Source organism: Lynx rufus, unplaced genomic scaffold (genome assembly GCF_022079265.1).
Source record: "Lynx rufus isolate CCGP_SWC_20201006 ecotype Redwood Valley unplaced genomic scaffold, mLynRuf1.p SCAF_4, whole genome shotgun sequence".
Taxonomy (NCBI): domain Eukaryota; kingdom Metazoa; phylum Chordata; class Mammalia; order Carnivora; family Felidae; genus Lynx; species Lynx rufus.
In genome coordinates, this window is record NW_025814856.1 from 84,464,299 (window position 1) to 84,490,394 (window position 26,096).

A 26,096-nucleotide genomic window follows, 5' to 3' on the forward strand; every position below is an offset into this window, starting at 1 on the left:
CAAGGACTTTTTCTGTATCGAGATACTCGTGATTGTAGCCCTTCATTTTTATTGATGTGGTGTATAACACTGATTGATTTATGGATGTTGACCATCTTGGCATCCCTGGCATGAATCACACTCAGTGTGGCATATGATCCTTTTAATGTATTGTTGAATTCAGTTTGCTAATATTTCATTGAGAATTTTTGTGTCTGTATACATCAGTGATATTAGTCTATAATTTTTTGTGCAGTGTCTGTCCAATTTTGGTATCTGGGTAATGCTGGCTTCTGAAATGAGTTTGGAAATGTTCCCACCTCTTTGATTTTTTTGGAAGGGTTTAAGAAAGATTGGTATTAATTCTTTATATCTTTGGTAGAATTCACCAGTGAAGCCATCTGGTATGGGTTTTTGTTTGTTGGGAGGTTTTTGACTACTGATTCAGTCTCCTTAAAAATTAGTCTGTTCAGACTTATTTCTTCACTATTCAGTCTTGGTAGGCTGTATATTTCTGCAAATTTATCTATATCTTATATGTTGTTCAGGTTGTTGGCTTTTAATAGTATTCTCCTTGATCCTTTGTATTTCTGTGGTATCTATTATAACATCTCTTTCATTTTTGATTTTAGTTATTTGAGTTCACTTTTTTTTCTTGGTGAAGCTAGCTGAAATTTTATCTATTTTGTTTATTTAGGGAAAAAACACCTTTTAGTTTCATTGATCTTTTCTATTGTTTGTTTAGTGTCTATTTCATTTAGTTCTGCTTTGATCTTTTTTATTTCCTTCCTTCTGACTCTGACCTTAGTTTGTTCTTCTTTTTCTAGTTCCTTTAGGTATAAAGTTTGAGATTGTTCTTGTTTTCTTTTTTCTTAAGTTTATTTATTTTGAGAGAGAGCACATGTGTGCATGTGTGAGTGGTGGGGAGGCCCAGAAAGAGAGAGAGAATCACAAGCAGACTCTTCTCTCAGGGTGCAGAGCCCGACATGGGGCTTGCTCTCATGAGAACCAAGAGATCATGATGTGGACTGAAATCGAGAGTTAGAAGCTTAACCAACCGAGCCACCCAGGGGCCCCTTTCTTGTTTCTTAATGTAGGTGTTTATTGCTATGAACTTTGTTCCATTTACTTTGTCTGATGGTAAAATAGTGTATCAAAGAGACATTTATTGATAGAGCCAAGCCATGTCTTTTTATCTGACTCTGAGACTTCTCTGTCAGTTAACCACGCTGAGTATTGAGAACAATTATGAAGGATTCTGCATCCAATTCCTATGAGGTAGGGAGGAGGGGTTGTCCACCTGAATAAGCAATTATTGGACACCAACTAGGTATTCTACAACTCAACTCTGTTCTGACACTGTTTACCCAAATATAGCATCAGGTTCCACAGTTTAAAGGTTCAGTTTCACAAGACTGCCCAGCCCTCCTTCAAATGATAATCTCAAGTCTGTATTGTCACCTTTGCTTCCGACCAGCCAACTGTAAATAAGGTTCCAGTGACTCCCTCCTCAGGTTCAAATGATTTGCTAGAGGAGCTTAGAGGACTCAGGAAAATAGTGCACTTACTAGATTACTAGTTTTTTATAAAAGGATATAACTTGGGAACAGCAAGATGAAAAAGATACATGGGGAAAGGACTTACAGCTTCCATTTCCTCTCTGATGTACCACTCTCCCTGCATCTCTGCACGATGGCATACCCAAAAGCACTCTGAATATTGTCCTTTTGGGATTTTATGAAAGCTTCATTATATAGGCATCACTGATTAAATCATTAGCCTTTGACAATTTTTTCAACCTCCAGTCCTCTCCCTCCCCTCCCTAGAAGTCAGCCAGGGTAGGGATGGGAGACAGGGGTAAGACTGAACTTTTGCACCCTTTATTCATCTTGGTTCCCCTGGCAACAAGCCCCCCTTTCCAGTTGCTTTCCAAAAGTTACCTCATAATCCCAGTTGTAGAAGGAGGTTGTTATGAATAACAATACACCCATTTCATCTCTATGGCTCTGAATCCACTTCAGGAAATGAGGACAAGAGACATTATAATAAAAGATGTTCCTATTGCTCAGGAAGTTCCATGGGTTTTGAGAGCTGTGAGAAAGGAACCACAGATGAACACCAAATATATATTTCTTATAACCCATGCTATCAAAAATGAATATTCAGAGATCTTGAAGATGGTAGGGGAGTAATATAACCATTTCACTGATTAGTATATTAAGCATTATAATTACATTTCCTTGTTCAAAATCATTATTTTTTAAAGATATTTTTGTATGTTTATTTGTTGGGTTTTTTTTTTAATTTTTTTTTAACGTTCATTTATTTTTGAGACAGAGAGAGAGAGAGCATGAATGGGGGAGGGTCAGAGAGAGAGGGAGACACAGAATCCGAAACAGGCTCCAGGCTCTGAGCTGTCAGCACAGAGCCCGATGCGGGGCTTGAACTCACGGACCACGAGATCACGACCTGAGCCGAAGTCGGCCGCTTAACCGACTGAGCCACCCAGGCGCACCTGTAGGTTTATTTTTGAGAGAGAGAGCGTGCATGTAAGTGTACGCATGAGCAGGGGTGGGGCAGAATTGCAAGCAGGCTCTACACTATCCGCGCAGAGCCCAACACAGAGCTTGATGTTGCAAGAACCTTGAGATCATGACATGAGCCAAAATCAAGAGTTGGATGCTTTACCGACTGAGGCACCCCCAAATCACTATTGATGCAGATGCTATTTCACTAAGAATAAAAATGTCTTAAATCTTAAATATCACTTTATACCTAAAATGACTTTTCTCAACTTTCCATTAACGTGACAGAAGATAAAAAGTTACTAAGGCAAAACATTTTGAAAAAGATAAAAACAACCCTTACTCACAGTCTGGGAAAGGTTTTCCAGTAACTGGATGGACACTGCCTAGACCGAGAAACCACTTGAAGACATCATATACTTTTCCCTTCAAGTGTGAATAGTACCTAAGAGGAGGACGGCTGAGCAAGGTTGAGGTTCACAGCCACTACCCATCCTTAGTACAGAGAGGCAGGGAATTTTGCCAACTGTAAATGTAAACTGCTGTTCATTTACTGAAATAGACTTTACTTTCAGTGATACCTAGAAACATTACTGCCTTAGACTTTACTACCTTCTAAGTACCTGTAGCCCTCAAACCCTCAGAAAATTCAGTTCCCAGTAAAGCAGTATGAATAAAGAAGGACTGTGGATGGCAATGTCTTGGGGAGTTTGGTAGGCAGGGAAGAATAAAAAAGACCTCCCCGACCTGGAATTGAACCTGAGTGAAATTTGCTAAGAAGGTAAATCATAAGTGTCTCACCACACATTCAAAAAAAAATTTTTTTGAAATGGTAACTGTGGTGATAAAAAATATGTTAGCTTGATTTTGGTGATTATTTTATATATGTATATCAAAACAGCAAGTTGTATACTTTAATATATACAACTTTTGTCAATTATACCTCACTAAAGCTGAGGGAAAAGAGAAGTTGGGGGAAAAGTGGTCATAGAAACTGCACTGTAGGCAAAGACAGTGCTTGTGAGCAATTCTTGGAAAGCATAAAATTTTCATATATTGATGAGGAAAAGAAAAAGTAATGACAGGCAGAATAATCCAAAATAAATTCTCATCCTAGAAGACAGTGAACCAGACAATAGTGTAAGACCCCAAGTCACTATAATCAACCCTGCTAAAAGCTAGAAATTGTTCTAGAAACTACATACATTAATTTACTTTCCACTTCTATGAGAAAAGGGGTCTTCTACTAGCAGTCAATTAGACAGAGACATCTACAGGAATCATGCCCCCTTTAATAGACTAAACCAGACTCATTAAAAGGATTGAGAATTCCTTTTTCAAGGATGAACATATAGAAAAATATACAAGCAAATAACCCTGATACTACTACTACTACTATTACAAATGCAAACAGACTGACTTATGAAAGAAATTCTTCAGTACAAGAGAAGAAAGGAATTAACTTTAAAATATTTCTTGAAAATGGTTTTACTTATAGGAAACAAAATAAATTACTTTTAAAATCTCTAGAACTGAAACAAATAATCTAACTCAAAATATGTAATTCAGATATCCTGATAAACTTAGTGACCTATTAAGGATAAAAAATTACCTTATTAAAATCCAGGCCCCAAAATAGGTAAGTTACTTAGGGACCAGAAAAAATATAAGAAACCTAAAGCAAATTCCAGGCTGGCTTTAAAATTAAATGTATGCAACATCAAACACAAGAGACAATGGATTTTTGTTTTGTTGTTGTTGTTTTTTTTCCTTTTTTGCAAAGTGATAGGCTTGGGAGCAAGTGACAACTGAAATATTCATTTTCTGATACACAAGTGTTTATAAATTACAGCACTGATGTAGAAACTCTCAAAAGTTTAACACATAATTCAGGGGATCAAGAATTAAAATTGAGAAGTAAAAAATGGAAATTTTTGAATAAATGTTCTTATAGTGAGCCTTGATATGAATGAATCTAATAAATTTATGTACACATGTTAACATAATTTGGCACAAGTGTAATGTCACTTGAAAAAAAGATATGTAATTCTAAAATGATAATCTATAGCTCTTACCCATAATATATCCATATTAAATTACTTTAAGTGTAGGGATGTTATAAAAAGCACAGTAAATTTCTTGTTTTATATAGGAGGGTGGTTAAATTTGTTAAATTTGAAGCTAAAAATATATAATATAGACCCTTTTTTTTAATGCTTATTCATTTTTGAGAGACAGAGTATGAGCAGGGGAGGGGCAGAAAGAGAGGGAGACACAGAAGCTGAAACAGGCTCCAGGCTCTGAGCTGTCAGCACAGAACCTGATGTGGGGCTCAAACCCATAAACCATGAGATCATGACCTGAGCTGAAATCAGATGCTCAACTGACTGAGCCATCCAGTTGCCCCATCTAACCAAGACCTTTCTTAAAGTATATAAAATGGACATTGGTGGAAGATGGCAGAGTAGGAGGATCCTAAGCTAAACTCATTCCATGGGTACAATTAGATAACACATGTCGATGTAAATAACAGAAAACAACCCAAGCATCATTGGTTGGCAGAACACTCTCCACAGCTAAATGTAGGGAAGAGGCCACATCAAAGAGGATAGGAGGGGGAGAGACTTGCTTGGGAGACAAATAGACCTACAGAACTGTCCACAGGAGGCAGGGATGTGGTAGGCACAGACAGGGGAGAGGACCAGACCGCCACCACAGCACCCCCAAGCAAGGGGGGCCCAAATTGGGAGGATGAATCCCCATAACATTTGGCTTTGAAAACCAGAGGAGCCTAACAATCAGTGGGGTTTAACACCTAGAGCTTTACTCAGCTCTAGGAGAACTTGAAGTATGGAGTCCCTGCCTTTAAAGAGACAACACAAGAAACAGCTCCACTGATATACAGCATAGAAATAGCAGTTTGAAAAATCACCTGGGGTATATGGGAAGGAGATTCATTTACTAGTCTCAGAGCATGTGCTGGAGGGGCAAGAATCTTTGGAAGACTTCTCCAAGAACAAAAGAACTGGGGTAGCATTTTCTTCCCCCCACCCCCAGCCAGATACATAGATACCTGCAGGAACCAGCACATTACCAACTCTCCATTTAGCTTGCTAACAGTGTTCCACACCCCTGCACTCTTCTGTGGATTCGAACCCTCCAACCGGGCAGGTTTCAGCAGGAATTTTCCCAAGTGGCTGCAGGTCAGCTCCCACAACAGACCAGCGTGGACCTTGCTGGAACCATGTGTCCCACTCCCTGTTCCCCTGCAAACTTGCCACCTCCAATTTGCCCTTGGCAGGAGTTTATCCAAAGTGGTGTCACAAGCCTGGCAGTGTACAAACATCCCTGACAGGAGACAGCTGGCTCCAAAAGTGACTCTTGCCTTGGGTAGAAGGGAAAATAACCACACATATCAGTCCAGCTGCAGCTCCAGCAATGGGCTTGGGGCAGACATATTGTCTGACTGCAGGCCCCACCGACCAACAATAGCTTCTTAGGGAATAATACAGGGAAAAACCCTGCAGTCCAATGCTGTTGCCTCTCTGGCCAATGCCTGGTCTGACTCAAGCCCAAGGCAGCTCCAGGCTGGCCCACTAACAATACAGAGACCAAACCTTGCCTACAACAGGCAAAGAGCCATTGCAGATGACTAGACTGAAGGCAAAAGCATCTCAGCCATAACAGTGGGGTATATGCAACACAATGGGAGACACCCCTGAAGCACCAGGTTCTGGTGAATAGAAGATACTGCACTACAGGACACTACAAGATCCTCCTCTTCATAAGGCCACTACTTTCAAGATCAGGAGATATAGCTGACTTTCTTAACACATAGATACAGACACAGAGAGTTAGACAAAATGAGGAGACAAAGTAATATATCACAAATGAAAGAAGAGGACAAAATCACCACAAGAAAGCCAAATGAAATAGAGATAAGAAATATGGCTGTTAAATAATTTAAAGTAATGGTCATAAAAATACTGGACTTGAGAAAAGAGTGGAGTACCTCAGTAAGACCCTCAACCAAGAGATAGAAAACATAAAAAAATAAAAATAAAAAAACTATAAGTGAAATTAAAAATACACTAGATGGAATTAAAAGCAGACTAGAGGAAGCAGAAAAATGGATCAGCCACCTGGAGGACACAGTAATGGAAAGTAATCAAGCTGAACAAGAGAGAGAAAAATAATGAAAAATGAAAATAGGGAACTCAGCGACACCATCAAACATAATAACATTCACATTATAGAGATACCAGGAAGAAAAGAGAGGGAAAAGGGAGCAGAAAATTTGTTTGAAGAAATAATAGCTGAAAATCCCCAAGTCATGGGGAATGAAACAAAAATCCAGATCCAGGAGGCACAGAAAGTCCCAAACCCAAAAAGGTCCACAACAAGATACGTAGTAATTAAAAAGGCAAAAAACAGTGATAAAGAGAGAATTTTAAAAACAGTGAGAGAAAACAAAAACAGTTACATACAAGGCAAACTCCATAAGGCTATCAGCTGAATTTTCAGTGGAAACTTTTCAGGCCACAAGGAAGAGGCATTATATATTCAAACTGCTGAAGGGAAAAATCCTACAACCAAGAGTACTTTATCCATCACGGCCATCATTCACAATAGAATGAAGAATAAAGAGCTTCCGCAAACAAAAGTTAAAGGAATTCGTGACCAACCGCAAAACTGACTATAGAAGAAATGTTAAAAGTGACTCATGAGTGAAAATGAAAGACTATAAGAAAGAGTAAGAAAGGTGGGAAGCATAAAGCAGTAAAGTTAAGTATATCTGTAAAAATCAGTGAAGGCATTAGCAAAATAAAAGGATGTAAAGTATGAAACTATACACTGAAAAAATGGAAAGGAGGATATGTAAAGGATGGGTTCAAACTTAAGCAACCACCAACTTAATATAGACTGCTATATGCATAAGATGCATAGAAACCTAATGGTAACTACAAATCAAAAACTGCTATTAGATATGTAAAAAAGAGAAAGGAATCTAAATTTATCACTAAAGAAAGCCATTAAACCATGAAAGAAAGCAAGAGAAGAAAGAAACAGAGAAAAACTACAAAAACAACCATAAAACAAGTAACAAAATAGCAGTAAGTACATACCTATCCATAATTACTTTGAATGTAAATGGACTAAATGCTCCCATCAAAAGACACTGGGTGACAGAATGGATAAAAAGCAAGACCCAACTATATGCTTGCTGCCTACAAGAGACTCATTGCAGACCTAAAGTCACAAGCAGATTGAAAGTGAAGGGATGGAAAATCATTTATCATACAAATGGAAGTGAAAAGAAAGCTGGGGTAGCAATATTTATATCAGACAAAATAGACTTTAAAACAAAGACTGTAACAAGAGACAAAGAAGCACACTATGTAATCATAAAGATAATTCAACAAGAAGATATAAAATTGTAAATATTTATGCACTCAATATGAAAGCACCCAAATACATATGGCAGCTAATACCAAACATAAAGGAAATAATCAACAATAATACAATAATAGTAGGGGACTTTGACAGCCCACTACATCAATGGATAGATCATCCACATAGAAAATCAACAAGGAAACAGTGGCTTTGAATGACACATTGGACCACATGGATGTAACAGATATACTTAGAACATTCCAACCTAAAACAGCAGAATACACATTCTTCTCAAGTGCATGTGAAATATTCTCCAGAATACATCCCATATCAGGCCACAAAACAAATCTCAACAAGGTGAAAAAGATCAAAGTCCTATCATGCATCTTTTCCAATCACAATGCTATTAAACTAGAAATCAACCATAAGAAAAAATATGGAAAAATATAAATACATGGAGGTTAAATAGCATGCTACTAACCAATGAATGGGTCAGTGAAGAAATCAAAGAAGAAAGCAAAATATACATAGAAACAAATGAAAATGAAAACACAACAGTCCAAAATCTTTGGAATGCAGCAAAAGTAGTTCCAAGAAGGAAATTTACTGCAATGCAAGCCTACCTCAAGAAGCAAGAAAAATCTCAAGTAACCTAACCTTTCATCCAGAGTAGCTAGAAAAAGAAGAAAAACAAAACCTAAAACCAGTAGAAGAAATAAATAATAAGGATTAGAAAAGAAATAAACTAAATAGAAATGTTAAAAAAGTAGAACAAATCAATATAACCAGGACTTGGTTCATGGAAAAAAAAAAATTGATAAAGACTTAGTCAAACTCAGAAAAAAAGGAGGACTCTAAACGAACTCAGAAATGCAAGAGGAGAAATGGCAATCAACACAACAGAAATACAAAGAATTGTAAGAGATTATTATGAAAAATTATATACCAACAAATTGGACAACCTAGAAGAAAAGGATAAATTCCTAGAAACATATAACCTTTCAAAACAGAATCAACAAAAAATAGAAAATGTGAACTGATTACCAGTAATGAAATTGAATCTGTCAAAAAACTCCCCCCAAATAAAAGTCCAAGACCAGATAGCTTCAAAGGTATATTCTACCAAACATGTAAAGAAGAGTTAATGCCTATTCTTCTTAAACTATTCAAAAAAAATAGCAGAAGGAAGGAAAGTTTCCAAATTCATTCTGAGGCCCACCTTACCCTGATACTAAAACTAGGAAATATGATGAAAAACCTGGAAATGTCTTATGATATTGCAGAAGGGGTCAAAACAATCAAGGAATTGAGAATATTAGAATAGATTTACTATGTAAGACTTGAGTACCCATGACATGATTAAGATTCCTGGGTGAGGCAAGAAGACATCCCATAGGAATGCACTTCTGAGTTGGCACCAACATGTTTAAGAAGCTTGGTTGGTGGTAGCTGCACTCTGCAGGCTCTGATGACAGTGGAGGTTGTCGCTATCAAAGTGGGCTCTTTAATGTCAATGGCTATGAGGCCAAGGCATAGCACTAAATCATCAGAGGCATAGTAGATATAATTGCCAGTTTGCCATCCAGTTGCCTTGACCTTCAGGGATCTGTGGTAATAGCTAATAGGTCATGGAGTTCTTAGAAACAAACTAGACAGGCAGATACGTATGAGAAAGGAAGAGAAAAAAAAAGATGATGGGGAAGATTGTTCATCAGCTGCTGAAATGGGAAAATGTGGCTTCTCACTCAATTTCCCGACCTAAGTCAGTTCTCAAAATCAGAACTCATTGATCAAATCGCATGGTTCCCTTGTGGAAGAAGCCTGCAGTGCCACATGGAATTTATACAGTAAATATGTCTTTGATTATTCTCCAAAGGGACCTGCAATCATTCCCTGGGTAACTGACACTGAGGAATTGGAAAATCCAGACATTTCCAGGTATGTTAGGTATAAGGTCTGAGCTGACAGTGATGCCATGGGATCTGAAATGCCACCATGTTTCTCTGGCTAAATGGGACCTTATGGAGGCCAGGTGGAGTTTGGCTCAAGTTCATTTCACAGTGTATCCAAGTATCTGTGGTCCTAACCTGTTATTATTTCCTTGGTTCATGTGTACATTATTGAGAGAGAAATATTTAGCAGCTGGTGTTATGGTCTGTGGAATAAGAGCCACTACATCATCAAGAGCCAAGTAGAAACCCCAGAAATCACACTTCTAGCTGGAGGAAAATTATAAATCATAATTAATACTATATTATGGGAAGAATTGCTGAGATCAATACCACTATCAAAGACAGAGGATGTAGGAGGATGCTTCAAATAATATTTCTGTTTAATTCAACTATATGTATCCTGCAAAAAATGAAATGGATCTTGGCAGATGTATATATTATTATAAATTTATCCAAGTGGCAGCCCCAATCACAGCTGCTACATTTTACCACCTGCCATAGTGGCTGCTATTGGGGCTACCACCTGGTTGATTGGCAATAAATTAACACAAACTTTGGCACATGTTGTAGGGCTACTGATCTTGCAGATAATTTTTTTTTCCAATTCCTTTCACTAAGAAGGATCAACTTGGTTTTTATTCTCATGGTAAAAACAGAAGTTCACGTTTACTCCCTACCCCAGGGATAGGCTAACTGTCCTGTTCCCTGTCATGGTGGAGAATTCAGGTATCTTGATCATCTTGACAAGCCATAGAACATAACACTAGACTAGTACACTGATGACATGGTGAGTAGGAAGTCGAAAGTCCACCAGATATGCTAGTAAGACATGTTATATCAAGAGCATGGAGAGAAGTCTCATGAAGACTAAAGAGACTGCAACAGTTTTGGACGCCCAGTGGTCTGTGACATGCCACAACATTCCTTCTAAGACCAAGGGCAAATTTTCATGTTGCACCTGACAGTCCTTCAATAGAGGTACAGTGTTTGATCAGTCTCTTCTGATTTTGGAGGTAGCATACACTGAAGTTGAAAATACCGCTCTGAAAAAAAAGAAAAAAGATAAAGAAAATACTGCCCTGACCCAGGTATCTTGTGACTTGAAAGCTATCCATTTTGGATGAGGAAAAGCGGAAGAGAGGATTCTGCAGAAGATCCACCCTGAGGTGCATAGCCACATGGGTCTTATGACTCAGCAGATTTGATAGATGTAGATATATCTGTGAAGAGAAAGTTCACTGCACAAATTCTCTGATAAGTTTCTGGGATTTAGCGGTAGATCATGCCTTTTCTTTAAGAGAAATAGTCTCAATTTTAACAAAAATTCCTCTGTGATATTGGACCTTACTAGAAACTGATAACCTGACCATGGGATGCTAAATGACTATATCACTGGAGTTCCCTTTCCTTTCCAGAGCTGGATATTCTCAGATCCATCATTTCATACAGTTGGGCAGGTGTAGAAACAGCCTTTGGATTTCAGCCTGAGCATACCCAGAATGTACTACTAAATCACACAAACAGGTGGCCCAGACATCCATGCACAGTAACTTCCATCTCAGTTTAAGTCTTTGGCCTTGAGGTGTATTCCCAACAATCAACTAACACAGAAGAAAGGAATCTAAGCTGATGCAAAGATGGACTGGTGAGATATGCTAATGCTAAACTGAAGAGGATTGATGTCAGTCCTTATGTTAGTGGACCAGTAAGCAAGTAAAAGGGTGTTAACATATTAGTAGTGGTAATCAACCCTATTTACCAGGACAGGCTACAGTTGCTACTTAAAGACGGTACAGAGGATGTTGTCTACAACCCACTGAATTTATGAGCTTATGCCCACAATAATTGTAAATCGATAACTGCAGTAACTGTGGTTAGAAAAAATGTTTTGATATCTATTTCTGTGTAAAATTTAGTGTCTTAAAACCAAAACAAGATGTTATTTTGTTTATGAATTTATATGGGCAGAGATCAGTAGGGACATCTTATCTCTGCCATATGAATTTTCTGGGGTCTCAATTGGGATGACTTTAATATATAGGGATTAGAACAGTGGGGGACTACCCATGCATCTCTCCCTGTGTTCTTTTGGGTTCTTATGTGATTCAAAGCCTCTGAATGTCATCTCTCTAGATGTTGGATGGCTTATACGGTGACTCAGAGCTCCAAGAGTAAGTGTTTCAAGAGATCAAAGCAAAAGAGGCAACAGCTTTTATGACCCAGCCTTGGAAGTCATACATTATCACTTCTGCCATATTCTATTAGTCACGCAGGAGCAGTCATAATGTAATGCATGTGGGCACTACACCAGGGCCTAAATAGTGGGAAATGTGGGTCTTTGGGGGTCTATATTGTAAGATGGCTGTAACATAAAGAAAATAAAATGAAGGGATTACACTTAAGGAGTAAAGTTTTGAGCTTCCCTGCCAAGCAAGCCACTCAGAGATAGTCAACTGTGAAACAAAGGTAAAATGAGTGGTGGAGGAGAAAAGTGATAGATCTCTATCAATTATGGCTTTGGAACTAGTTGCAGCAATAGTACTTTCTCTAGTTTCACTAACCCTCTTACCTTAAATAGTTATGGTGCTTGAATCTGGAAACCATCTTAATAGACTCTGATTAGCCTTCTGCTTTCTTTTTTGGGGAAGAAAGAAAAGGTGCTCTAATTAAGATCATCTTCTCTAATCACAATAAAGTACAACTAAAAATCAATTATTATTATAAAAATCCATATAGAAAACAATACATACGATTTCTCACAGTCTCACTCTGTGCATGCGTAATTTAGAAATTGGCCAAGAACGTGAAAAAATATGCAGATTTGGGGGGCTTTTTTCCCCTGCAATTTCTTCCTCTCTAATATCCTGCCCCCCTTCAATGACAGCCAGGTCAAATTTGTGTTTCCTCTGCCCAGTTAGACTTCCACTGTCTGTACTCTATTTCTCTTTGCCAGGATTGAAAAATACCTTCAGGCAAAAAACAGGGGAAAATACACTATTTATTTTTTTCATATGCTTTTCTTCTCTTGAAAACTGTAGGCCTGGATTGGTTCTGCCCAAGGCCTGCAGACAGTTGCTTTGTATATGTTAATAAGTATTTATAGTTCTTTAAGGATAACAGTAAATCTGATACTGGTTAATCCATCACGACTTTCCAAAACACTTTGCATGTATTGCTTTAGATATGCTATCCTCAAACACAAAAATATAGTTGTATTACAGGTTTTGTTAAATTTATAAGATGGTATAAGTGTTAACATTTTGTTTCTTACTTTTCACAGTCAACATTATATATAGTAAAATCTAGTTTCTTTCTATGTACAAGTAATTGGTTTGTTTCTTTTACTTAATGTACATCATTCTATTATCATATATGCACTACATGTTATCAGCTAATTTCATTAGCATGCAATACCTAAATTACTTTAATTCTTTACAAGAACAAAGAATGCTCTGGTCAACATGCTTAATATTTATCTCTTCATTTTTCTCATTATTAATGAGATTAGGGTAACTTAATATAGTTACTAATCATTTAAATTTTTACTTCTGGGGGCGCCTTCGGTGGCTCAGTCAATTGAGCATCTGACTTCGGCTCAGGTCGTGATCTCGTGGTTTGTGAGTTCAAGCCCCGCCTCGGGCTCTGTGCTGACAGCTCAGAGCCTGGAGCCTGCTTTGGATTCTGTGTCTCCTTCTCTCTCTGCCCATCCCCCACTTGTGCTCTGTCTCTGTCTCTCAAAAATAAATAAACGTAAAAAATTTTAAAAAATTAAATTTTTACCTCTGTTATTTTTTCCTTTTTTTTTTTTTTTTTTTGCTAGGTTCTATGGAAGTCATTAGATCTGCTATGTACTAAGTTTTATTATTTATTCATTGTATGTAATCCCTGGCCCCACTTTAATCTCAATCTTGAGACTGAAATGGGATGTGTGACATACAACTCAGATCCTTGTTCAGAACTGGAGTGCCTATTTTCCCTCTGATGAAAAGTGATACTTGTAGACAGCCCATAATAATCATTCCTAATTAGGAACCTCCTTGGTAGAGAAAACTGTCTCACCCAAATTTACACTCCCTTCCTAGAAACTGGTGAATGCAGGGATGGCCAGCATCCAGGGACTGGTCAGTGTAGGCATGTTTGGGCTCAGCCTCTCTCCAGTGTTAGAGAAAAAGCTTTCTCTGATACTGCAACATGGCACTATATCTCCCTCTAACCCAATCTTGCTTTCTTCAACTTCTCTCCCTTTCACAGGGTTGACCTCAAGAACAGTCCATATAAATTTGCTCAGTAATGTCTTTCTTATGGTTTTCTTCCCAGTGATACAACCTGTGAGTGACATTGATTTATAGAAATTCTTACTTATGTTGCCCAATTCTCATATTCATCAAATTATGTTGGCTTTTCTCTTGAGATTTGAGCTTTTATATCTTGGTTTGGTAAACATATTCTGTGGTTAGCTTGATTGTTTCACTTTCATATGGAGGTCTTTCATTCATTTGGGGTTATTTTATTTATTGATTTATTTGTTTATTTGTTTTTGTAATGGTATGTGCTAGAAGTCCAATTTTATTTTTCTCTAAATTGCAAATTAAATATCTAGTTTCATTTACAAAAGTATCCATCATTTCTGCAAGGTTATGTAATCTATCCTGTATCACATAACCTGTGATCTGTTTAAATCCTTGTTTTTGTATTCCTTCATTCAATCAGTCTGTCTCTGCACTAGTACCACACTGATAATTTTATCATTTGGTGCTGGAATCTGTCTTACTATCTAATAGTATGAGTTTTCTATCTTATACATTTTTTTTAAATTTTTTTTAATGTTTATTTATTTTTGAGACAGAGAGAGACAGAGCATGAATGGGGGAGGGGCAGAGAGAGAGGGAGACACAGAATCTGAAGCTGGCTCCAGGCTCTGAGCCATCAGCCCAGAGCCCGATGCGGGGCTCGAACTCACGGACCGAGACATCGTGACCTGAGCTGAGGTCGGACGCTTAACCGACTGAGCCACCCAGTCGCCCCTATCTTATACTTTTTGAAAACTGCTTTAGCAACTCACAGAAAGTTACCTTTCTGTATAAATTTTGGAATAAATTTGTCAAGTTTCTCCCCAAACTTAGCTGTGGTGTTGAATTGAATAGTGATGGATTTATAGATTTATTTGATGACAATTAAAATCTCTAAAGTTTTATTCATTGTATTCATGAGTATATTATATCTCTCTATTCAGATCTACTTTGATGTCCTTTAATAGATTTTTTTTAAATATCTATAAACCTCTCAGGCAATCTTTGCTAGATTATTTCCTAGGCAATTGATAGTTTTCATTGTTATCACAAATGGCATCTATTTTCCATTTCATTTTCTAGTTACTTATTTTCCAGTGAAGAGAACTTGTTGAATATATGTGAAGGATGATTTACTGAGCTGACAGATAAGATTGAAGAACTCTTTCAAAAAGCATTAGCAGGGAATAAGGAGATGGAATGAATGGAAAAAAGTCAAAAGAAATGGAGACTAATAATAGAAAAAGCAATACCCATCTAGAAGGACAGAGAAAATACACATATAGAGAAAATATTTGAAGAAAAACATACTGATAATTTGTGTAATTAATGAAAACTGGGGGCACCTGAGTGGCTCAGTCCATTGGGTGTCCGACTTCCACTCAGGTCATGATACCCCGGTTTTTGAGTTTGGGCACCACATCGGGCTCTGTGCTGACAGCTGGGAGCCTGGAGCCTGCTTTGGATTCTGTGTCTCCGTCTCTCTCTGACCCTCCCATGCTCATGCTCTGTCTCTCTCTGTCTCAAAAATAAATAAAACATTAAAAAAAAAGAAAAAAAAAAGGTAACTGTGAGACTTCCATTTAAAGAGGTACACAAAGAACTGAGTAGGAGAGCTAAGTGAGAAAAAACTCTCATTTGGATATATTATAGTGACTTTTAGGATTATTAAAAGCAAAGGAAACTGCTGAAAATTTTCAAAAGGAAACTAAAACTTGTCTTTCAGAGAGAAATTAAAATCCAGTGCCTTTAGTCTTGACAACAATACTGAATACAAGAAAGTTTACAAGGAAAAGGATTTGAATCTGATATTATATTCAATTAAGCTATCATTTCAATGTTAGAGAAGAATGAAGATGTCAGAGAGTGAGTCTAGCAACATGAAGAATATCTTCAAAAGAATTCTTGGGGCTTCTGGGTGGCTCAGTTGGTTGAGTGTATGACTCTTGATTCCAGCTCAGGTTAACCCAGGGTTGTGGGATTAAACCCCATGTTGTCCTCCTTGTTGAGCATGGAGCCTAATTGGGATTCTCTCTGTCTCTCTTTTCCTCTGCCCCTCTCTCCCACTCACACATTCTCTTTTTCTCTCTCTAAAATGAAAAAAATCAATTAAAAAATTAAAAAATAAAATAATTCTGAAAATTCTTAGAGGTTTAACTTTCGAAAGGAAGGAATAGATCTCATAGCAAAAAATTGGTATAAAAGGGAAGAACATGTAAAAAATAAGTAGAATTTATTGATATCTGAAAAAAGTAATGCTTTTTTCATTTATATAAGCACAAAAATCTAAACCCAAACTTGTTAGGGGAAGTGAGGAAGATGGGAGAGGGAATTGTGTTGACATTTTTTTTTCCTATTCAGGGGGAAACATAATTTTTCATAAAGTTATAGACATTGATAAGGAGAAAAAAACAAAATATTAATCTGTTTTATTCCCCCTGCTTAGTGCATTGCCCAGGGCACAATTTATGATAAAACATATTTGTTAAAAGAATCTTAATGAATTAATGACCATCAAAATAATAAAAATATAATGCATATTGTTAGTTCATGAGAAACACCTAATTAAAATCAGGGAAATGGGAGACATACGATAACATTAATTGCAGTAGGTAGAAAGCATCTTCTAATGCAATAGTAACAAATTAATTTATGGTAAAACTTATTAATCAAAATAGGTAAAACAACAGTGAAAAGACAATGACTCTCAGATTGTACTAAAAATAAGAATTAGCAATGTTGTCTAAGAGATACTCAATTAGAAAAAAACACCTAAACACACACAATAAGCAGAAAAATTGATAATGAATCATGGAAAACATATATCTAAAAAACATCAAGTAGGGGCTCCTGGGTTGCTTCGTTGGTTGGGTGTCAGACTTCGGCTCAGGTCATAATCTCATGGTTCATGAGTTCGAGCCCGCGTCATGCTCTGTGCTGAAGCTCAGAGCCTGGAGCCTGCTTTGATTTCTGTGTCTCCCTCTCTCTCTACCCCTCCCCCAACTCATGCTCTCTCTCTCTCTCTCTCTCTCTCTCTCTCTCTCTCTCCCTGTCTCAAATAAATAAATGAATAAATAAATAAACAAATACCAAGTAAAAATTTTAATATGAGAAAAAGAGCAAAGGTGAAAATAAAAATTATCATCAAAAAGAGATATGAAATATGTATGAAAAAAAGTAAGCTGGGAAGATTGTAATCATCAATATCAAGCTGAGAGTACAGCCTCTAAGTAGAAAAAGGAATAGCATATCATATGGAAAGACATAGTTAATGAACACACATGGAAAACTATAAAGGTAGAGATGAATTCAATGGCATTACTGTTAGGTGTAATAGATATGTCTAGAACATCATGACAAATGAACATAGAATACATATTTTCAAGCACATATGAAATATTTACCAATGATGATGATGAACTTGGCCTCAAAAGAGGTTTCAAAAAATTTCAAATAATTAGCAACATAGCATCTATATTCTATAACTACAATGCAATACAATTAGAAATCAAACTAGAATATTTAGGAAAAATTCTTATCTCTAAAAACTAACATATTACCATTTACCCTTTGGTTTAAAGCAGAGATTATATGCTAAAATTTGAAATTATTACATTATAATGACAATGAAAGCACTGGGTTGAAATCTGTTTGCTGCTGAAATGTAGAGGAAAATGTACCAAATTGTGATTATTACCAGAATATAAGAAAGATGGAAAACAAATTAACTAAAATCCGAATAAGCTAGGAAAAAAACCCAGCAAACTAAATTCAAAAACAAAAGTAAAAGAGAGGAAAGGGATGCCTGGGTAGCTCAGTTGGTTAAAGGTCAGACTTTTGTTCAGGTCATGATCTCATGGCTTGTGAGTTTAAACCCCGCAAAGGGCTTTGTGCTAACAACTCAGAGCCTGGAGCCTGCTTCAGATTCTGTGTCTCCCTCTCTCTCTCTGTCCCTCCCCCACTAACACTCTGTCTCTCTTTTCCTCAAGAATAAATAAACATTAAAAATTTTTTTAATAAATAAAAAAAGAAAAAGAGAGGAGCACAAAAATAACGATAAAGTTATGATAAAAGAGACAATTAAAAATAAGGCTATGTGAAAACACCAAGAAACAAACTTCTAGTCATATCAATTAAATAAATGCAAGGACTGTTCAGCTTGGACAGTTATTAACACAATTAATAAGCACCAAATTAAATGATCAAAAAATTAATCTTTCAGTTTGGGGTGAAAAAGCACTCAATATGATTTTCTACACAGTTAAGATAAAAATTCTTAGCAAACGAGGAAAGAGAAAGACAACTTAAAAAAAAAACACAACAAAAAAGGGTACTTATAATATATCTAAAGAAATCATCACATTTAATAGAGACATTTTAGTTTTGTTTCCTTTCAGGTGGGTATCAAGACAAGGACACCTGCTCTCACTACTGTAGTTCACACAGACCTGAGATCCTGCACTAGACATTAAAACTAGAAAAATAATATGAGATATAGAGAATAGAAAGAAAAGGTAAATGTGCCATGATATGAATACTTTCACAGAATGCCCAAGATAATTTATAAACAAATTATTACAATTAATATTAAAATATAGTTAAAGACTGAAGAAATAATACATATCCATGTGACCATTATCCCAGAAATGAAAAATGCCTTTGTCAAATTTGTTCCAATTTTTTAAATAAAATTAATCCTTTCAAATTTCCTTTTTTAAATAAAAAGGATGTACTTACAAGAAAATTCATTGCAGCATTGTATGCTAGAACAAACAATATGAAACCGTTTCCTTTACATTAAATATTTAAGGCTAAAAGAGCAATAATTGCCTAATGTCTCTGTCTGCTCTACAAAAATTTTCAACTAACTCAATCCAGACTTTTCCCCAAAATTCTTCTAGCGTAACACATACTACTTCTTTCTCACAATCACCAAGTATTCAGGGGGGCATATGCATTTCTAATATTAAGAGTTTTTAAGAAGGATTTTTATCTTAAAGCCAGAAGGAATTGATTTATTTAAAAAAGACTACTTAGTGTGCTTGAGATGCTGTTTTCCCTCCCCCACAATACCTTGTGCTCTTCCTTGGCCTGGCAGAATGTCTCCTGAAAAGAAGGGTAGCTCCCACAAAGAAGGGTGGTCAGAAGAAGGGCTGTTCTGCCATCAAGGGGGTAGTGACCAGAGAATACACCATCAACATCATAAGCATATCCATGGAGTGGATTTCAAGAAGCATGCCCTCAGACACTCAAAGAGATCTGGGAATTTGCCATAAAGGTGGGATCTTCATATGTGTGCATTGACACCAGGCTCAACAGAGCTGTCTGGGCCCAAGGAATAAGGAATGTTCCATACTGTATCTATGTGCAGTTGTCCAGAAATTGTAACGAGGATGAAGACCCACCAAACAAGCTCTATATTTTAGTTACCTATGTACCTGTCACCACTTTCAAAAATCTACAGTTAATGTGGATGAGGACTAACCACTGATTGTCAAATAAAGGTATAAAACTGAAAAAAAAAGACTACTTAAAAAGTATATTGAATGGATATTAGTGAATATATATATATATATATATATCTTATTTGAAAAAATCTTTACTCTTTAAAATCAAAAAAATGAAAAAAAATTAATCTTTAAAAGATCAAAATTGCAAAATATAAAAATTCCACAGCTGTACCATTGGCCAGGAGTTTTTAGATCTTCTTCTCCAATAAATTTCAAATATTTAAATACATTTCTAAACAAAATCTCAAGTCACTTGAAGTCTTTTAAGAATGTAACTGGCCATTCTAAAAGAATATGTAAATAAGAGAAAATGGAAAGTCTAAATCAGTGCTGTTCAATAGAAATATAATGCTAACCATAAATGTGAACCACACATAGGGGTTTTAAAATTTTTCAGTAGTCATTTAAAAAAATTAGAATAAATAAATAAAAATAATGTTAATAACATTTTAACTCAATCATTAAAAATATTAGCATTTTAAACTATAATCAATGCAAAAATTACTATTGACATATTTGACATTTTTAATATCAAAATTGAAAAAACCTATTGTGTATTTTACATTTCAGTCTCTACTATCCACATTTCAAGTGCTCAATAGCTTCACATGGCTAGTGAGTATCATATTGGATAGGACAGATGTAGAGAATGCACTGATTATTATGACACATTTATTAACCTGATGGATATGGTATGCCAAACTGGTGAAAGCAAACACTAACATTTAAAAACTTGTAGTATGTGCTAAAAATTATGTTAAGCATAGTATATGAATTATTTAATGAACTATAAACCTATGGAGTAAAAAAATACTAACATTACTCATATTATTTCCAATATATGATTGAGAAACTTAAGATTAAAAACATATCCTAATGGACCCCAGCTATGCCCAGGCAGAGAGAGAATTGAGCCAGGCTTAACTGCTTCCTAAGCCTATACTTTTAATTACTTTATACTATACTGGGTGTGGTTTGGATGATGGCTGGCACTAGGATGATGGAAATGGAGGGGAAAATAAATGGAGCAGTGTGAGAAATAGTCAAATGATAAAAGCAGCTGGACTTGGTGATGATACACACAGGTTGAGGGACACAGAAATATGATTGTTTGCTTGAGCAGATGGTCAGACTGTATGACTATTGCTAAGAACACTGGAGAGGGGCAGATTTTGAGAGAAGATTCTAAGTACTCCATACTTGAGATTATGAACATTCCTATCATCTTTTTAGTTACATTAACCCTCTGCTAGGAAATGTGACTTTAAAAAGGCCCTTTGCTTCTACTGGTTATTACACTGACCAACCTAGAAAAAGAGAAAAATAGGTGTTAGAATAAAATAAAGTCTTCATGATATCTTCCTTTCACAAATAGGGAAAAAATTATACAAATGAGAAATAATTTATAATTTATTTGGATTTTTTTCTAGGTTACTAATACAGATTAAGTTTTTTAAAAAATTAGAAACATTATCCTTGTTAACTGGTTTAAAATTTAAGGGGTAAAAGAAAATGAATGTCCCAATGAATGAACGGATTAAAAATTGTACCACTTAGATACTGATGGACTCTATCACATCTTTCCAGCAGATTTTCTTTTTTTTTTTTTTTAAGTTTATTTATTTATTTTGGGAGAGAGAGAGAAAGAGAAAGAGAGAAAGCATGTGCACCAGCAGGGGAGAGGCAGAAAGAGTGGGACAGAGAATCCCAAGCAAGCCCCACACTATCAGGGCAGAGCCCAACATGCAGCTCCCAATCTCAGGAACCATGAGATCATGCCCCGAGTGGAAATCAAGAGTCAGATGCTTAACCGATGGAGGCACCCAGCCTACCTTTCTAGCAGATTTTCATTGTGAATCCTTCCTAAAATGGGTGAAATCTATGTCAAAAATCCAGTAAGATGAGACTCAACAAGAGTTTTTGTGGTATTTATGTTCAATTTGGATGACAACTCCTGTAGACACTATGGATTAGAGGAAGGGACACCAGATTATTCTACTGTGTTTAAAAAAGCAATTATTTATGCCTCTCCTCAGTTTCTTTCATCTGGTACTTCATCTTAACTGAAGGTTTTTCTGATTCTTTGTTCCTATAAATTTGAATCCTTCAACGTGAGGCTAAAATACAATCTTCACATTTGGTTTGTGAGTTTGGGAGAACCATCTCTGTGTCTGAGAACAGGGAAGGGGAAGAACTGGGGGGAAAGGGCTCAAGTTTTGGAATAGTAGCTGTGGAGACCAGCACTGGGAGGTACCAGATTTTGTTAAAAAGATTGCCAGGCTCTGCTCAGAGCTAAAAGGTATATGTATGTGTAAGAAGAAACAGAAGAAGGATATCATCAACTGAACACAAGCCTCAAAATTTAAACAGTAAAACGAAGTCCCCAGGTAGTGTAGAACAGGAAGTGATAGAACCTCATAGGTCTTGTAGTTTCCTTTATGTTTGCTCAGGCTATAAGATTAATTGATTTCAGAGAAATTAATAAAATACTTTTCTTAATAAAAGTTTATCAAGGAAGAGTTCCCCTCAAGAGTAATATTTAGCCAAAATCGTACACAAATAATGAATCCTGCTTTGTTTCTTTAGCTCTCAATCTAGCATTGCCATGTCTGTTGTTTGCTTCTTAGGGCAGTGATCTTTGATACTGAAATTTAGTCTAAAACGAGACAGTCATTTTTATTCAGTAACCACATAAATAGTGCCACAGTGTGGACAGTGAGGCATCCTGGGTCCACACCTCAAACTCTAGTGTGACACTGTAACTTTCTACACTTCCTGCTGCATCAGAGTAAATTTTTAACCAGAATGGCCCAGGCAACTGAAATGATCAGAAGAGTGCTTTTAGAAAATTATTTGTGACCAGGAAACACCCTCTAGATTTTCCTTTTGTGTTGCAGTTGCAACAGATAGGACAATGGATATAGCATGGATATCTTGAGATTACTTATATTTGCCACCATAGCAGTGGGTGAAATTATAGGCATGAGTAGTGCTCAAGATGTGCTAAGTTTCCAGGTTGCATGCATACCTTTTATCCATCCTCTTAAACTGCTCATACTATCTCACTCTCTGACTTCTTACACACTTTTCAACTCTGTAAGGATAATAAAACAAAAGTCTATTATCATCCTTATAATACATGTCATATATATCTGAAATCTCCTAGTGTCTCACTAAGATATGTTCTTCTGAGAAACCTATGTATATGGATCCAATACAATAAATTTTTACTATAGAACCTAACAGCAAAACATTCTTGAATACACAGAATTCTTCCAAGGAACCCATTAATTCCTGCCCAGTTTCATATGTTTTTCTAAATGTCTTATCTCTCTCTCTCTCTCTCTCTCTCTCTATATATATATATATATATATATATATATATATATATATACACACACACACACCTACATCTTTTCATTTCCTACTCTCCTGATCACTATTTCCTAACACCTGTAGTAATATTTAGGTGGCATTTATAATGTTAGGATTAAATTATAGGAGAGAAGTCAGAAGTATAGTTTTGAGATTCATTTGCATAGTGATCTGAGTCACTTGGAAAAATAATAAACAGAGAAGAGGGGACATTAGTGCACAGAGAAAAGAAGAGAGTCAAGTATGGAAACTTGAGGAACCACCCATACTTTGTGGCATAAAGAGGAGGGAAGACCCCATGAAGGGGAGAGAGAGAGGAAAAAGAAAGAGATAAAGGAATTACCAGTGTATTCTAATGTCATAGGCAAGATAGGTTTTCAAAAATTGATGGTGGAATATAGAATTTTCTCTTTCTGAGCATTCAAGAGAGGCCCTGAGAAAGATCATTGATAACTTCTGATAAAGCAATTTCAGTGGAGTGTTATGGGAGAAAATCAAATTGGAAAGGGTTAGGGATGAGTGGTTGATAAACAATTAGAAGCATCAGCTTGATAGTTTGTAAAAATTCATAGATCAGCTATAGAAACCTCACAGACCACATTAATGTGCTCTTTTATCACAGAGAATAATTAGAAACTCTTCATACCACATTAGTCAGGAAACTGGGTTTTACTTTATTACTATCAATCTATTGTACAAGTTAATGCAAGCTATCTTAACTACTTCCACTTTCTTACTTAAATTTAGCCTCAATACCCAATTGAAGTCATATTAGGATGATGTTTATTCACCAGTGAAAAAAGGGACATTGGATTGCCACATAATGGCTATTTAATGTTTTCATTAAATATATAAAAAATATACTTTTTACAAATTTGAGAGACTTTTATATAAATATTAACTAACCAAAAAATCTTGAATCAGATGGTGAGAACAGAATTTTGTTTATTTTAGAAAATATACTTATTTTCAGGTTACTATGAAAAATATTCTCAAGATACTCAGATAAGATATATTTTTTGCTTACAAGGACCTTATAATAAACTAAGATTATAAAGTTGAACTGCTAATACATATTATTACAGTAAGAATGAGTTTGTCCCCATTTCCTAGTCCACGGGGTTTCTACAAATATTCTCATACAGGCTCTATTCTGCCTTTAATAAGTGGTGTGGCAATTTCTTATCTAAGAATTGTATTAGCCCTATAGTAAAAGATAAAGCAATTCTTAAGCTTTTGTTAGTACCCAATATTGCCAAAAATGGCCATTAAAGGCTGATGGTTCTACTACTTAAAAAGGTAGCTGTAGTAAGTCCCGCATTTCTTATGCACAAAAAAGAATCTAGGCATGGGATGGAAGTGGGAGGCTGTACTAACCGGGTACTGACACTATTCACCTTAGAATGTAAGCAATTTCTCCACTGTGAATGGAGTGTTCAAAGTATATTCCATTGTTTTGAGACAATGTTCCTCTTTTTTAGTGGGTCTGTGGGGTGTATTATTACTGAAGATTGATATATGTCCTCAGATAGTATATTTGTATAGGTGTATGCGTGTGTGCGTGCATGTGTGGGTGCACTTGGTACAATATTTGATGACCAGGAAGAATGAGAAGACATGTGCTACTGCCTGAGAAACATTGGCCTGTCAATACCCACTCTGGAACGTTTTTCTAAAATCCATCTGCTCCTAATCATGATATTATTATACACTCACTAATTTAGATTTTGAGAACTATATTACTACCAATTATCATGTTCAGTTTGCATTGTTGAAAGAGAGAAGGCAAGAAGACATATTTAGTTTCTGAATCTAAAGACTTACTCCTTCCCTACTATCCTTCTTGACAATGAGTAGCAGAAGGGTAATTTTTACATTTATACTACCTTTCCCTTAATTCCCCCGCAAAAATCACCAAAAGGTATATGGAAGTAACCAACATTAGTAATTTCTTAGTGGCTAATTAAAGGAAGTCACAATGTGGGAAGTTTAAAATCATTAACAAAATATGACATTATTCAGTTTCCAAAAAACTTATGGCTTCACATAAAGTCTCTTCACAGATTTAAGAAAATGGTTTTCCTGTCCCCAAATCAGTTATTTCATCTCTCTTCTTTTCAAATAAATAGATAAGAATGTGTCAAGATACATTAAGAAACAATAGTGTCTATAGGTAAAGAAGGAAATCCTTTGCATGCCTAGGAAGCTAAGTAGATGTTTGGAAGACTTGGGAACTAAAGACTAAACGTATCCTAGCCAAGATGATTGCTATGGAATGGATGCTTATGCTGTCCTCAAATTTGTATGTTGAAGCTGCAGCCCCAAATGTGATTATCTCAGAGTCTTTATGGAGGTAATTATAGTTAAATGAAGTTGTAAGAGCTGATGAGATTAGTGTCCTTATAAGAAGAGACAGGAGAGAGCTCCCTCACGGCTCTCTCTTTCTCTCTCTCTCTCTTTCTCTGCCATGTGAAGTCTCTGCCATGTGAAGACACAGAGAGAAGGCAACTTTCTACAAATCAGAAAGAAAGATCTCGCTAGGAACCAAATCGGCTGGCACCTTGATCTGGGACTTCTAGGCTCCAGAACTGTGGGAAGATACATTTCCATTGTCTAAGCCATCCATTTTGTTATGGCATTTCAAAATCAGAAAAGGATCTTCAACTCACAAAGCAAAAAACATTTTTATAATATATATATATATATATATATATATATATATATATATATTCTTATAATATATACATTAGGATAGCCTTATGAAAGGTAGAACTGGTTCCTTATTGAGGCACCCATATTATTCAGTCTCTTCAGATGTAAAACTTGTTTTTTCCAGATGCCTGCTTTTCCTGACTTGGAGAACAACCATCAACTCTCTCTGTCAAAGGAACTTCAATTTACTTGATAATTTATTTTCACATTTATTTAGCACCTGAGACCACAAGTTACTTTGTTTCTCTGTTCTGCTTTCCCAGGTCTATAATGGTATATAAAAATCAAACCACAATCTGATTTCAAAACTAGTGAGTTATTGAGAAATTACCCATTTTAACTTACATGTGCATTGAAAAA

At 36.1% G+C, this 26,096-nt stretch overlaps 1 pseudogene; it reads left to right on the forward strand.

The window, feature by feature from the left end:
• The window catches only part of LOC124523405 (60S ribosomal protein L31-like), a 50,302-nt pseudogene that overhangs the window by 15,240 nt on the left and 8,966 nt on the right, over positions 1–26,096 (forward strand).